We start from the raw sequence: 13,681 nt of genomic DNA, 5'->3' as shown, positions 1-13,681 counted from the left end.
ATGCGCCAACTTTCTACACTGCGTCTTGCTCCGAACCTCTAGGGATGTGCCTAGTGACACTAGGTTTTCAGTTTATATCAATGTAGGTTCTGTAGAGTAAAAAGTAGGCTTCGTATCATGAATTAGACAACAATTAGTTTCTTAACCATTTAGGCATCTGCCAAAAATAAAAATATCCATTGCCAAAAAGAGGTGATGCACAATAATTACACGACTACAAGTTCGCACAACCCTGGGGTCGAACTTTAAAAACCGCAATAGGTGTCTTTATTCTCTCCGGGTAGGTGAAAATCAAATAGCATCTACACAAAATTAAGGATTATTTTCCCATTCGGCACTTAAAGCTACATCAAAGGAAAACGTTTCAGGAAGCACATCCTTACTCCCGAGTGATTAAACTTTCCCCTAATAAAACATAGGGGGCGCATTCTTCGGCGCATACGACAATTTCCGACTGAATTATGGTGGCTCCCAACGTGGCGTTGGGAAAATATGAACGTACGGGTGTGTCGCAATGAAAGCAGCGGTGGTATTCTCGCAATCAGAAGAAATAAATAAGACAATTTTGGTATCAAAATTATCCTTCAACCACTTGCCATAATTTAAGTAAAAACTCCATAATCTAAAGGTCATTATGGTCATCCCACAACGTAAGTATTGTATGGCCGTGACATGCTAAGCCGTCTTTTAGTCCTCAGAATTATAGGTCAGGAAGTTCGTATGAGTGGGATGAGAAAAGTTTTCTTTCTGTATATTACAGCTCACTGTATTTTTATTCTTCGAGTCAATCCAAAATAAATAATAATCACGAGTATGTTTATAGTTAAGTGTATGTATAGGTACATACAAGTTAGTAACCCTACTCAGTGTTCGTCTATAACGGAGATCTATTCCTAAACTTGGCGTAGCACAGTCTTTTAAAATCACTTGGAAGCGGACATTTTTTGGTGAATAGATGACATGATTTAACAAGTAAATCTAAGTAAATTCTTAAAAGAAACCCGTGGTCTATCTTCAACAGCTTTCGAGAAAAAAAATTTTTAATTTGGCTTATTTTGTGTGTGTTAAAATACGATTTTTGGTTTATCTGTTCTTTTGTTGAAGTTGTAACACAATTGACTTATGTGAGTAATAAAGCACATAATTTCCCTTTTTTTGAGCTATACATCACATTCTAAAGCTTTGTAGATCCGGAGAAATTTCAAATGCAAATTTCTCAAAAGCATGTTCTCAAAATTCGGTGATTTTTTTTTCGTGAGTAAAATAAAAGGGCTTTTATAACATGCAATAATTCGTTATTGCTCAAAACGTACAACTTAAATTTAAAAAATTAAAAACCAAAAATCAGTTTTTTTATAATTTCTCCGGATCTACAAAGCTTTAGAATATGATGTATAGCTCAAAAAAAGGGAAATTGTGTGCTTTATTACTCATTTAAGTCAATTGTGTTACAACTTCAAATAAAGAACAGATAAACAAAAAAACGTATTTTAAAACACACAAAATAAGCCAAATTAAATTTTTTTTTTCTCGAAAGCAGTTGAAGATAGACCACGAGTTTCTTTTAGGAATTTACTTAGATTTACTTGTTAAATCATGTCATCTATTCACCAAAAAATGTCCGCTTCCAAGTGATTTTAAAACACTGTGCGTGGCTTGAAGATAGGGGAATAAGAGGTTTAAGATAAAAATAAATCTGCTCTTGAATTTTTTACTGCCCCAAAACTGTTGAAATGCTTTCATTGTTGGAAGTGTTTAAAAAAATCTCTAGAAAGTCACATTTAAACCATTTCTATCTAAAATTCAGGCAATCCTTGTGCCGAAATTCTCCTTTCCTTTATGTACTGTCCTACTCCACATTAAAGAGCTTATAAATTAGTGTAATGGGGTCACAAATCCACCTCCTCGCGCAACTTTTGAAGATAAATATCCCCAATAAGGTACAGAATACTTCTTCGGATAATTTGCATCTGCAATGACCCCCATTCTTAAAGGAGAGCTCCAACAGTAGCAGCTCGCTTCACATTGATCTTCTAAGTAGAAAAAAATGTAGAATTTATGAAAAAGAAGCTCTGCACTCGTAATGTTTGTTACTCTGTAAGTTACTTACTTGCATTTGATAACCGTAAATCGAGAGTTAAGGTTTTTTGTATTATCATGTAAGTAAATTATTAACGAGATTACGAGGCGAAAGTTGGAAAGGTTATTTTTCATAGTTTTCAAGTTTCACCTTAGTGATTACTTGGGTTTTCCCGCGGCTTTATTCTTTTGTCTGTCAAAAAAAACTTTATATTGCGCGTCCTTGTTTCAAAAACCGGGACAAAAACTATCCTATGTCCTTTCCCGGGATTGAAACTATCCCTCCAAACATCATAATTAGTTTAGTACTCTAGTGGTTTAGGCGTGAAAGCGTATAATGTTAGTATGATTAGCATTACCTGTGACGTCATCAATCCACCATTGTGGAAAGCCATAATCGCGCTAATCGACACGCACGCTCGGCTGGAGCGCGCTCGGTCGTGCCCGAACGGTGCCGGTCAAAGCGTGCGCTGATGCACATTATTATACAGGTGGCGGTAAGGTCACTTGTCTTGTGCGAATTGAAGCCTCGAAGGATCACTTTAGTGACTAAGATAAGCAAGTCGATTATTTGATTCCCGAGAAGTCGTTGAAGAAGAATTACTTAATGAATGGCAAAAAAGATGGGATACGTCAGTCAAAGGAAGTCACTTATATAAATTCTTCCCGAACGTACGCGAACGTCTAACTAGGCGATGGTTAGAAATCGACCATTGCTCGTCGCAGTTCCTCACGGGACATGGCAACTTTAAACATAAACTTCACGAATTCAAACTAGTTCCGTCTCCTTTTTGCGAGTTTTCCACTGATGATGTCAGTCATGAGCAGTCTGCTCATCATAATATCTTGTGGGAGAGTGATCTTTGGAAACATGAACGTGATATAATGCTTAATTCAATACAACATACATCTGTTTCCGCAATTTATTACACCGATCTTGTCGCGACAAGGAAAAATTTCCGTGCTTTTAAGCGATTTTGTGAAAAATATTATTGGCAGGTAGTTGCTAATTGCTCATAAGATAGGCCCCCTGAACCGCTTGAGTCCCAGACGGCATTAATTAATGTCATAACAATTGATTATCTATTGTGTCTAGATTCGCGGGCCTTGAAGGATTAATTTAATTTATTGTCCGTGGTGCATAATCTTTTCTTAAAGGTTTTAAACCTTTGTTTGTCACCTGTCATCCGCTTTGCAATGGAGGGAAGTCGAACCTTAATTTCGAACTCCTATGTTCTTCTGATTAATTTCGTTGCGGGTCCAATGACAGTTTAACTTTCCCCTGGGACAAACTTGACCTTCATTGGTTGGGTTTTTGTGGCGGTCAAGCTGTAGATCCTGGCTACACAGGAGTTGCAGTGGTGGGAACGAGAGGTGGGAATAGTCCCGTTTGACTTAGATAAGCAGTATCTATGACGTCATCAATCCGCCATTGTGGAAAGCCATAATCGTGCTAATCGACACGCACGCTCAACTGGCGCGCGCTCGGGCGTGCCCGCACGGTGCCGGTCAAAGCGCGCGCTGATGCACATTATACAGGTGGCGGGAAGGTCACTTGTCTTATGCGGATTGAAGCCTCGAAGTATCACTTTAGTGACTAAGATATGCAGTATACGGGACTATTCCCACCTCTCGTTCCCACCACTGCAACTCCTGTGTAGCCAGGATCTACAGCTTGACCGCCACAAAAACCCAACCAATGAAGGTCAAGTTTGTCCCGGGGGAAAGTTAAACTGTCATTGGACCCGCAACGAAATCAATCAGAAGAACATAGGAGGAGTTCGAAATTAAGGTTCGACTTCCCTCCATTGCAAAGCGGATTACAGGTGACAAACAAAGGTTTAAAACCTTTAAGAAAAGATATGCACCACGGACAATAAATATCAATTAAGGGGGCCTATCTTATGAGCAATTAGCAACTACCTGCCAATAATATTTTTCACAAAATCGCTTAAAAGCACGGAAATTTTTCCTTGTCGCGACAAGATCGGTGTAAAGATAAGCAGTATCTATGACGTCATCAATCCACCATTGTGGAAAGCCATAATCGTGCTAATCGACACGCACGCTCAACTGGCGCTCGCTCGGGCGTGCCCGCACGGTGCCGGTCAAAGCGCGCGCTGATGCACATTATACAGGTGGCGGGAAGGTCACTTGTCTTGTACGGATTGAAGCCTCGAAGGATCACTTTAGTGACTAAGATAAGCAGTATCTGTGACGTCATCAATCCACCATTGTGAAAGCCATAATCGTGCTAATCGACACGCACGCTCAACTGGCGCTCGCTCGGGCGTGCCCCCACATTATACAGGTGGCGGTAAGGTCACTTGTCTTGGCGGATTGAAACCTCGAAGGATCACTTTAGTGACTAAGATAAGCAGTATTTGTGACGTCATCAATCCACCATTGTGGAAAGCCATAATCGTGCTAATCGACACGCACGCTCAACTGGCGTTCGCTCGGGCGTGCCCGCACGTTGCCGGTCAAAGTGCGCGCTGATGCACATTATACAGGTGGCGGTGAGGTCACTTGTCTTGTACGGATTTAAGCCTCGAAGGAATTTGATTATTAATTGGGCTTCAAATTAGGCGATGACACATTAGAAGCAAAATTAAATTAAATCTATACTAATATTATAAATGCGAAAGTAACTCTATCTGTCTTGCTTTCACGCCTAAACCACTGAACCGATTTTAATGAAATTTAGCAATAGATAGTTTGAGTCCCGGGAAATGACATAGGATAGATTTTTGCCCGGTTTTTGAAACAGCAGGGATGCGCGCGATTATGTTTTTCTGTGACAAACAAAATACCACGCGAGCGAAGCCGCGGGCGGAAAGCTAGTACCTGTTAAGAAGATTATTTATGCTGCTCATCATCCACACGGGACATAGCCATCACAAGAGTCCATCGTCACTAAAACAAAAAAAAACTACACAGGGATAACCGAATTATCCAATTTCAAATTTATCATTCAGAATCAGACTGGCTCTACGAGTATGACACATACAATAATACTGCAGCATCAATCATCCTTCTAGTAATAAGAACAAAAACCTCAAAAGATCGTGAAAATTAACTAATTTTTCCGCAACAAACTCATGCCCTTTTAGTATTCTGAAAACTGGACGGTGTCATGTTCTCAATTTAATCCGAATTAAACAATAACACACATTACCCGAGCCGACGGTCACGCGCTCATATATCCTGGCTCATCCCCTCGAGTGACCCTTCTCAGCCCCCGGGGGCCAGGGGACTGACAAAACATACTAAAATTCAGCAAATAACAGGCGCCATCGTGCCCTAACTCGCATTACTACGTATGAATCATTTTTTGTGGGAAATATAATTAAATTCTAACAGCTAGCTAACATTCGGAGTCTACAATTATTTGACCACCCTAACCACTTCATCCACGTCTTTTTAATAGCTAAACTACTAATTACATGACTATGATCATAGAAATACATCAATTTTGCCATTTGGATAATAATAAAATTTTTCTTTCATAGACTTGTCAAACTAATTTGGAAATATATAATATTGTGACCTATTGTAATCAATTTTTTTGACGTGAAATAAGTGACATGAAATCTCGGCTTAAATTCGAGTCCCATAGTCCCATAAAAAACGGTTGCTATAATACCGAATGTTTATAGGCTAGCCAATTTTATGACAATATCATACATAATGAAACAGGTTTCTCATTTGTTGTTCCAATAGGACATAGTTTATGTAAAAGATAGCTATTACCCTTCTCAAACATTTCCCACGGGAGAGACGCGCCCAGGGGAATGACAAAACAAGGTACACGAACACACATACATAAGTAATATAATTAGATTTAGAAGGCTCTCTTTCGGCAAAGCTTTTAACTAGTCACCTCTACGAGTGACACTCGTAACTTATAGTTATTTCGCATTTTATTTGAACTCTTAGGCTGAGTTGCACCACCTAACTTTGACCGTAACTGTAACGATAACCGGTGCTTTTTGTATGGAGTTTGACAGATTTTTGACGTTTGTCAAAGTTAAAATAAGATGGTGTAATCCAGCCTTAATAAAACAAAACACAAAAGGCAAACATAAATACCATATGGCTTTCTTTTCCAATCAACCTTTTAGCCATTTTATTTTGTTGCTTTAATGGCAAAACTGTAACTTAATACTCCGCGAACATAGTGACATTATAAGGCTTTTAGTTTTCTTTGCTTATGGGGTGAGCCTGCTCCTTCTATCTCTATTGCAGTAACTACATGTGAGGCGATGTCGTGACCTTGTTTTGCCCTCTGTATCACAAAGCCCATTGTGGGTTATAATTACTGACGCGGAGTAGGAAATGTTGTATTTGTCTGATAGCAACACATCTACCTCTGCTAGGTTTGTACGTTGAGATAGAGCTTTCTCCTTGTGAGTCAAAAATGAGATTGTTATTAGATATTGTAATTAAAAGCAATTGTAATCTGCGAAGGAAAAATCTTCGTCGTTTCAGCCGAATGACGTCCACTGCTGGACAAAAGCTTCCCCCAAGGATTTCCACAAAGAGCGATCCTGTGCCGCCCTATCCAGGAACCTCCCGCGACCTTCACCAGATCGTCTCAGAAAAAAATCTTTTCACGTTTTTGCCATCAAAATTCACTCACATGTTAAGGAAGATTCAAAGTTTACATTACTTATTTCTTGGGAACCGAACCGACCGACTAAACCAATTGCAAACAGACATTGATATAACATAAATACGCTCCCTATCACAAGCCTCATCCATCAGCGGCATAAAACGGCCCCTCATACGTTAGTGAGACATCGATGCTGTCAGCGAACCGCGGGTAATCGTACATACGGCCGTAATTTATCGTCGGCTCCTCGGCGCGCTGGTGGAGGAAGAGGTTAGGCATAGAAAGGTGGAAACCCCGCCAGCGGGGCTAATAAAATCCACACGGATAGTTCTTGTGACGTAGGCATTCGATAAGAAAGAATTTGCCAAAATTCACTGCCACTGAATTGTATGACCTAATGTGAATGCGCTATGTTGTAGAGCAACAAATGATTGAATATTTAGTAAGGGAATATAAAGTCGGTACATTTATAACACGAGTGAAGCTACGGGCAGGCAAAAGTTAGTGGAAAATAAAACCACTTACCTACCTACAAATTGTTACTTAATATAAATGCGAGTGTAGCTTCAAGCTTCAAGTCGGGTAGGTATCTATTAATTTGACAGAGTTAAAAAAATATCAAAAATATTTCGATTGGAAAAAAAAACATGCAACAAATGCTTTTAACCAATTGGAGCTTCTTTAATCCATTATTCTATGGCAATAATGTAGGCTGACTCAGGCTCTTGTGTAAACACAGCGCTCCCACAGTTCTGTTCTCGTCTGCTAAAAGGTAAAGGTAATGTATGCAAAAATCCGCCAAGGGTGTACTTGTTTGTTATTTATCTGGCTATGGTCGTTGTTTAGCTAAATTATGCATAACTTTTTAAAAGAAATATTATTATGTTATATGTATAACTTCGTACCATTCAGCCGAATGACGTCCACTGCTGGACAAAGACCTCCCATCCCCCAAGGATTTCCACAAAGACTGGTCCTGCACCGCCCGCATCCAAGCACCTCCCGCGACCTTCAGATCGTCGGTCCACCTAATGGGTCATTTATCCTATCATTTTAATATTAGCACCTTACCTTAGTAACTAGTGGATTTATAGGCACTAGAGTAATATTCTTCATCATTTGTGAACTGAAAAATTTTCCTCAAGAATAACATTAAATTGGAATCGCTGTTGACTTCTTAGACTCGATTTGTGGCCATTTATTTCTCCTGAAACAAAAACACGTTGTGTAAGCTGAAATGAAAAAAGTTACAGCCCAGGGGACTGACACGCCAGAGTAATGCCACAAATGAAAATCAAAACTGGCCCAATCAACAGAACAGGGGAACATAACTTTGCGGGGTTTTTGTTTCACAATTTTTTAAATTAAGTCAGACATTAATGTCCATCTTAGAAAGCTATTTGTATTTTTGCGAGACATCTTGTACAAAATTATTTGTTTCTTTGTTCTCTCATAACTCATCATAAATGACTTACGCCCTCAACACACTCTGGTTATGCAGAGGTACATACGATTCGCGATCGAACGTCGAGTCTTTCGTCATCGTAGTGCGCACTCGCTGAAATAATATTTTGTATATCTGAAAGTGTTGTGAATGCTTATACTAAGACGTTTGTTTTTATTTGTATAGGAGAACAATAGTGTCTAGACAAGCCTAAAGAGGATTTAGGACGCTATTTGGATCAAATATGTAATTGCTCAATAATGAATAATAAATAAATGAAATGAATGAATGATTATAAGTAGCTACATCTACATTTCTAGATAAACATTAGCATATAAATTGTAATAAGTGAATGCAACGTATTTTTTGCGCTGTTTTCTGAAGTAACTCTTAGACTCTGTCTGTCGTGCTCGCTAGCATCAATGAAGGAGCCGTTTCAGTGTGGACTCGGATTAGGAAGTTGGCAACTGTGCGGACTCGAGTGCCGCCACGGGACTGAGCTAGCAAGAGTAGTCGAGCGGCATTTACACTGCACGATGCGATATCGCCACATGCATTTTGTAAACGAGGGACAATAAAAATATCTTGAAAACTACAAATCTCGGAACATCGGCACCAAATATTTTCAAGTAGTCCCACATGAAAGTAGTCCAATGAAAATGATTAGACGTAAATCTTTGGACCATCTTGTAGACCATTCAATGGCATGGTAGGTAAAAATGGACTCTTACCTACTCAATAAATAATAAGTACCGGATCTATTAGTTAAATTAACATACCTAAGCTTCGTATGGCTCTCGTATCGTTCACACTAAAGACGACAATGCCACGCTCCACTAATCCTCTCGCGCGTATTAAAGGGGTAAACTGCAATGGCGGACATAACCTTAAGGTTTTACGACGTTGCGGATCTCCATGAGGACTCCTTGCACAAAAACCCTAACGTACGAGACAAGTTCGTTATAAAGCGTTTCATTATAGGAACCGGCGGAGCGAACGGTTATAGAGTTAGTTAGGGCGCCATATTGCACGTAAGCGACTCTCAACTCCAATCTGGAACGTCGATAAGATCCTTTTAAAGTTTTACGCCTCAATAGAAACGCTGGAAAGATGTTGCCAATTCAGGTCGTTTCGAAGCTGGATGGCTCAATTTAAACTTGAACAATTTAAGATAAGTAGGTACCTTAGTAATCTCTAATATGTTATGTAATACGTAAACTTCTCGTAAGTTTACCAAAAGCGTCTTTAGTAAAAACAAAAGGCTAAATCGAAATTAAGAGACAAAGTTAAAATCAGGTAAAGCTCCGCCTAACATCCGCAAAGTGGCCACAATAGAATCAAGTTTAGTGGGTTTGGATAAGATAATGCCAATCGGGCACATATAAACACATTAGATTTCAGAGGGCCTTCAGCGTAGTCCAAAATCTATTAAAAGATCACTCAATCCACATGCACATTAGCAGCCTCAGTTTTGAGACATTTTGGTTCTTTGCTGTTTTTGATTTGACGTCTTACCAAGACGCCTGTGGCGTTAGATTCCACTGGCGGACCTTTTGAGCTTACATAGGCTCTAAATATGCTAAGTAAGAGCATGTGATGTTAACTAACTCACTACGATTTTCCTTTGTAACAGAAGCCCCTGAATCACGGGCCCTGATGTCATATTGTCATATCTAGTACAACAACAGAGGATGCGAGACATAAGCCCCACTAAACCAATAGGAGTCACGTAAACAATGATACCTACCATACCTTTGCTTTTAGAAACTCAAAAAGCCTACTGCTTCTACTGCAATTAGCAAAGAAACCTTTCCAGGCTGAAGTTTTTCCATTTATACCCATCTAGTGTGTCCCCTCCCCCTCCAAGATGGCGGCCGTGTTCATTTGATTCGCGGCCTAACGGTCGCGGATTAAATTAAGCCTTGCTGGCTGTTCCCAGTTGTTATGATAGTTTTTAATAAACTAAGAAACTTCTGCTTTTAGCAAGATGTTAAACTAGTTACAGTCAGTTTGGGGAGTGTCCTCAGTTTCAGCGGGTGGTTTATTAGTAGGATAATAATTACAACAACAACTTATCAGATTATTATCTAGGTGTGCATGAATTCCATTGTAAATCATGATAAACATTAGGTATCTAGTTCTACCTAATTTTGTGTTTACATAAATTAATACCTACCTCTTGTCATGTCCTAAAGGACATACATACTTATTATGTTCTAAAAGACATAGTAAACTATCGACGCCCAAGATTTATCAAGACTGTAAACATTTTTTTTTTACTCTGTTTCTCTTTCTCTTCCAGGTAAGTCAATCGAATGTAACAATATTACTTCGCTACTGGATGCCTCTCCGCTATGCACGAAGATACACCTAATGAAAATGTAAGTTGGTCAACACAATAGTGTAATGCTAGAGTAACTTTAACTGTCTTTGATAGGTGAATGTTAGAAACTTAAGGTGAGGCCCAAGACTCAAGATAATGTGATTTTAGAGACAACAATTATTACACTTGGTCTAGTATTTAATCTCCTAATGTACCTAGGTTGAGAACAGGCACACACCACCCACACGTTATGAAGGATGATGAATAAGAGTAATCATCAGCACAGAATAAGTAATATGTCATCAGTCAAGGATTGTAGACTTTACATTTTATAGAAAGCGTGATCGCTTAGAGAAGCGTTTAGAGGCGTAGAGAGAGACGCCCCTAAAAATACTTATAAATGAACTAGCTTATGCCCGCGGCTTCACCGCGTGAAATTTAGTTTGTCACAGATCGTCATAAATTAATTATAGCCTATGTGTTATTCTGGGTTATTAGCATAAATACTGTAAAGTTTCATCAAAATCCGTTCATAAGTTTTTGCGTGAAAGAGTAACAAACATCCAGACATCCAGACATCCACACAAACTTTCGCAATTATAATATTAAGTAGGATTAATTTATTCATAACGATAATAAATTAGGTACCTACAGACTGTTACCTATCTATAGCACATTAGTCATTTTTGTTGCAAAATTGGCCTTAAATTGGCCGTCTGCTCGTTTGCCTCCTGTCACATAAAAAAATCACAACTTAATAATAAGCTGCCATATAAATCGAGAGCTAGGTCAGAAAGTCAGAAATTAACCACTTAGTGTGAAAAATGCATGGCATACCCACTTACTTGACGATACAATAAGAAGACTTTGCCTAAAGCCTACGGAGCTATCAAGTTTTATGCTTCATTAGACACGACACTACAATCGTATTCGCGCGAGTGTTTTAGCGAAATGCCCAAGTTGAGGCACTCAACTCAGAACTTGAGGCTTTTATGACCGCAGAGTTGTGAGTTGAGATGTGAGTTGTGTGTTGTGTTGTGAGTGATGTTTGTGGGCCGCTTGTGAATAAAACTTGTACGAAGCTAACTTGGCAGAGTAAAACAATAAGACAAGTTGAGGTTCCTTGTTAAAATGGGATGACGTAGTGTTTTAATCGAATTAATTACCTACAAAATGGCAACAAATTAGCAAACGTACCTACATAACAATAATAACTTAGGTATTTCTTTACAATCCAAATAATGATAAATTAATAAATATACCTAGTTAGGTACTTACTAATCTCATCAAAGATGATAGATTCCCTCAATCTCCTTAGTTTCGATAAGCATTATAACAATTATAGATGTCGTAGCACAGTAAATAAAGTGAAAAATAACTCACACGCAGACTTGAGTCGTGCTTGAGCCATAGAAAACTTTGCTTGAGCACTGTTTCGACTTTCGACTATGAATGTTTGCTTCATTTGCCTAAATTGTACTGTTTATTTCTAATTACCTATCTACTTTAACTACACTGCTAAACTGCTTTAAACTAGTCAAAAAATGCGTATAGATGACCCACGCTGAACTGTCCCACCAAACTCAATGACAGGGGGGCGCTACCATCGTTCAACTATATGGTTTCCAACATGGCAAAAATCGAAACCAGCGATCCGGTATTGACGGTGGCGCCCCACTGTCAATGTCATGCATAGGACAGTTCAGTATTTTGGAACTATAGCCAGTATTATTTATTTTCCCGCCACTAAAAAGTTTACATTTTGTTTATTTTTTTAATTTGTTACTAGTAAGGTTACTAGTGAATAAATACTACCAATTTAGTAGAATAATTATTTTTTTGTAAATGTTTACTTTCAACACGCCTTTTATCAATGACATCACACCACTATTGTAGAAAATATGAAATTCATAAGCCAATGTTATAACGTTGTCCCTGTCCTTCATTCTCAACAATCTCGTATCATGTAAAAGGGTAATAACCTTACCCAAGTACTTTTACGTGAGCTACAAACTTAAGAAAGCATCGCACAGATTAAGAGGTGGCTACGAGTACAGTTTTATTAAGGCCATTCTACGAGCCGCCGTAAATCTAATGGGAACTGCAACCCAACAAATTGTGGTAGTAACGACACCATTATTTATAGCCGGAACCCATGTCGGTCGGTTGCTGCGGGCTCGTCAGGTGCTAGTCATCAGGGAGTGTTAAGGGCTCAATAAATATCAAGATGGTTTTACCCTTCAATTTGCAAGGGTACCCACTTCATTTGTATTCATACTTCTTCTTAAGTTTGTCCGTACTCACTCTTATATAAAGTTACATAATGCATGGTAAAAAACGAACGAAAATGATGAGTCCTATCTGTTCATCATTTTGAACAACAACCGCTGTAACGCAAAGGGTGAGGTACACACGCACGGTACACACCACACTTAATAATACCTAGGTACCTACTACTTGGAACATTTATGAGTTTTATACCCATTTTATTTAATTTATTTTAGTTTTCATGAATATTAATAAACATTAAGAACTTACATAAACAACTTCGTGTCTACCTAATTAACAAACTATGTAAGTAGGTACTTAGTTAATACTATTGTAAGGACTTAATTCCACAAGCAATAAGTAGGTATACAAACGAATGATTTCTGCTTGAATTTTCAATAAAATCACGACCCATCTGAAAATCTAAATCATGTCGAATTATCTAACTGTTTACTTTTCATGCGAACATCAAATAAACAAAATAATCACGTTCCTTGCCCGTCCGATTGATGCAGACCGACGTTCACTCACTCCGCTCGATGGAATCCATTCACTTGTACATTCGCTCAATCATTCAGCAAACGCGAGTGGATGCATGGCTTTATGCAGAATTATTGAGTTTTCGAATTCAAATAGCGCCAGCGACGGAATAAAAATCCATTTGCGCAAATATTTATTCATACTTTACTCGTTTGGGAGACGGGTAATAAGTTTACGTGCTTTCCATCTACGATTACTTGCAATGTTATTGAATAACTCCATCCATTCTCGTTCAAGCTGTTTGCAAATGTTTGACAAAATATTTTCTTTATCCGCTTTTATTCTTACAACTTAAAATTTTACCATTACCATGCTTGTACATAAAACAAATGTGTATATTTGTAAAACAAAACCCTCAATATTTTGTTACTAGAGGCCAATATAAAAATAAGCAAACGAGACACCAAAGTAG

The sequence above is a fragment of the Ostrinia nubilalis genome, chromosome 3 (assembly GCF_963855985.1).
Source record: "Ostrinia nubilalis chromosome 3, ilOstNubi1.1, whole genome shotgun sequence".
NCBI classification, from domain to species: Eukaryota; Metazoa; Arthropoda; class Insecta; order Lepidoptera; family Crambidae; genus Ostrinia; species Ostrinia nubilalis.
Note: the sequence above shows the minus strand (reverse complement) of the source record.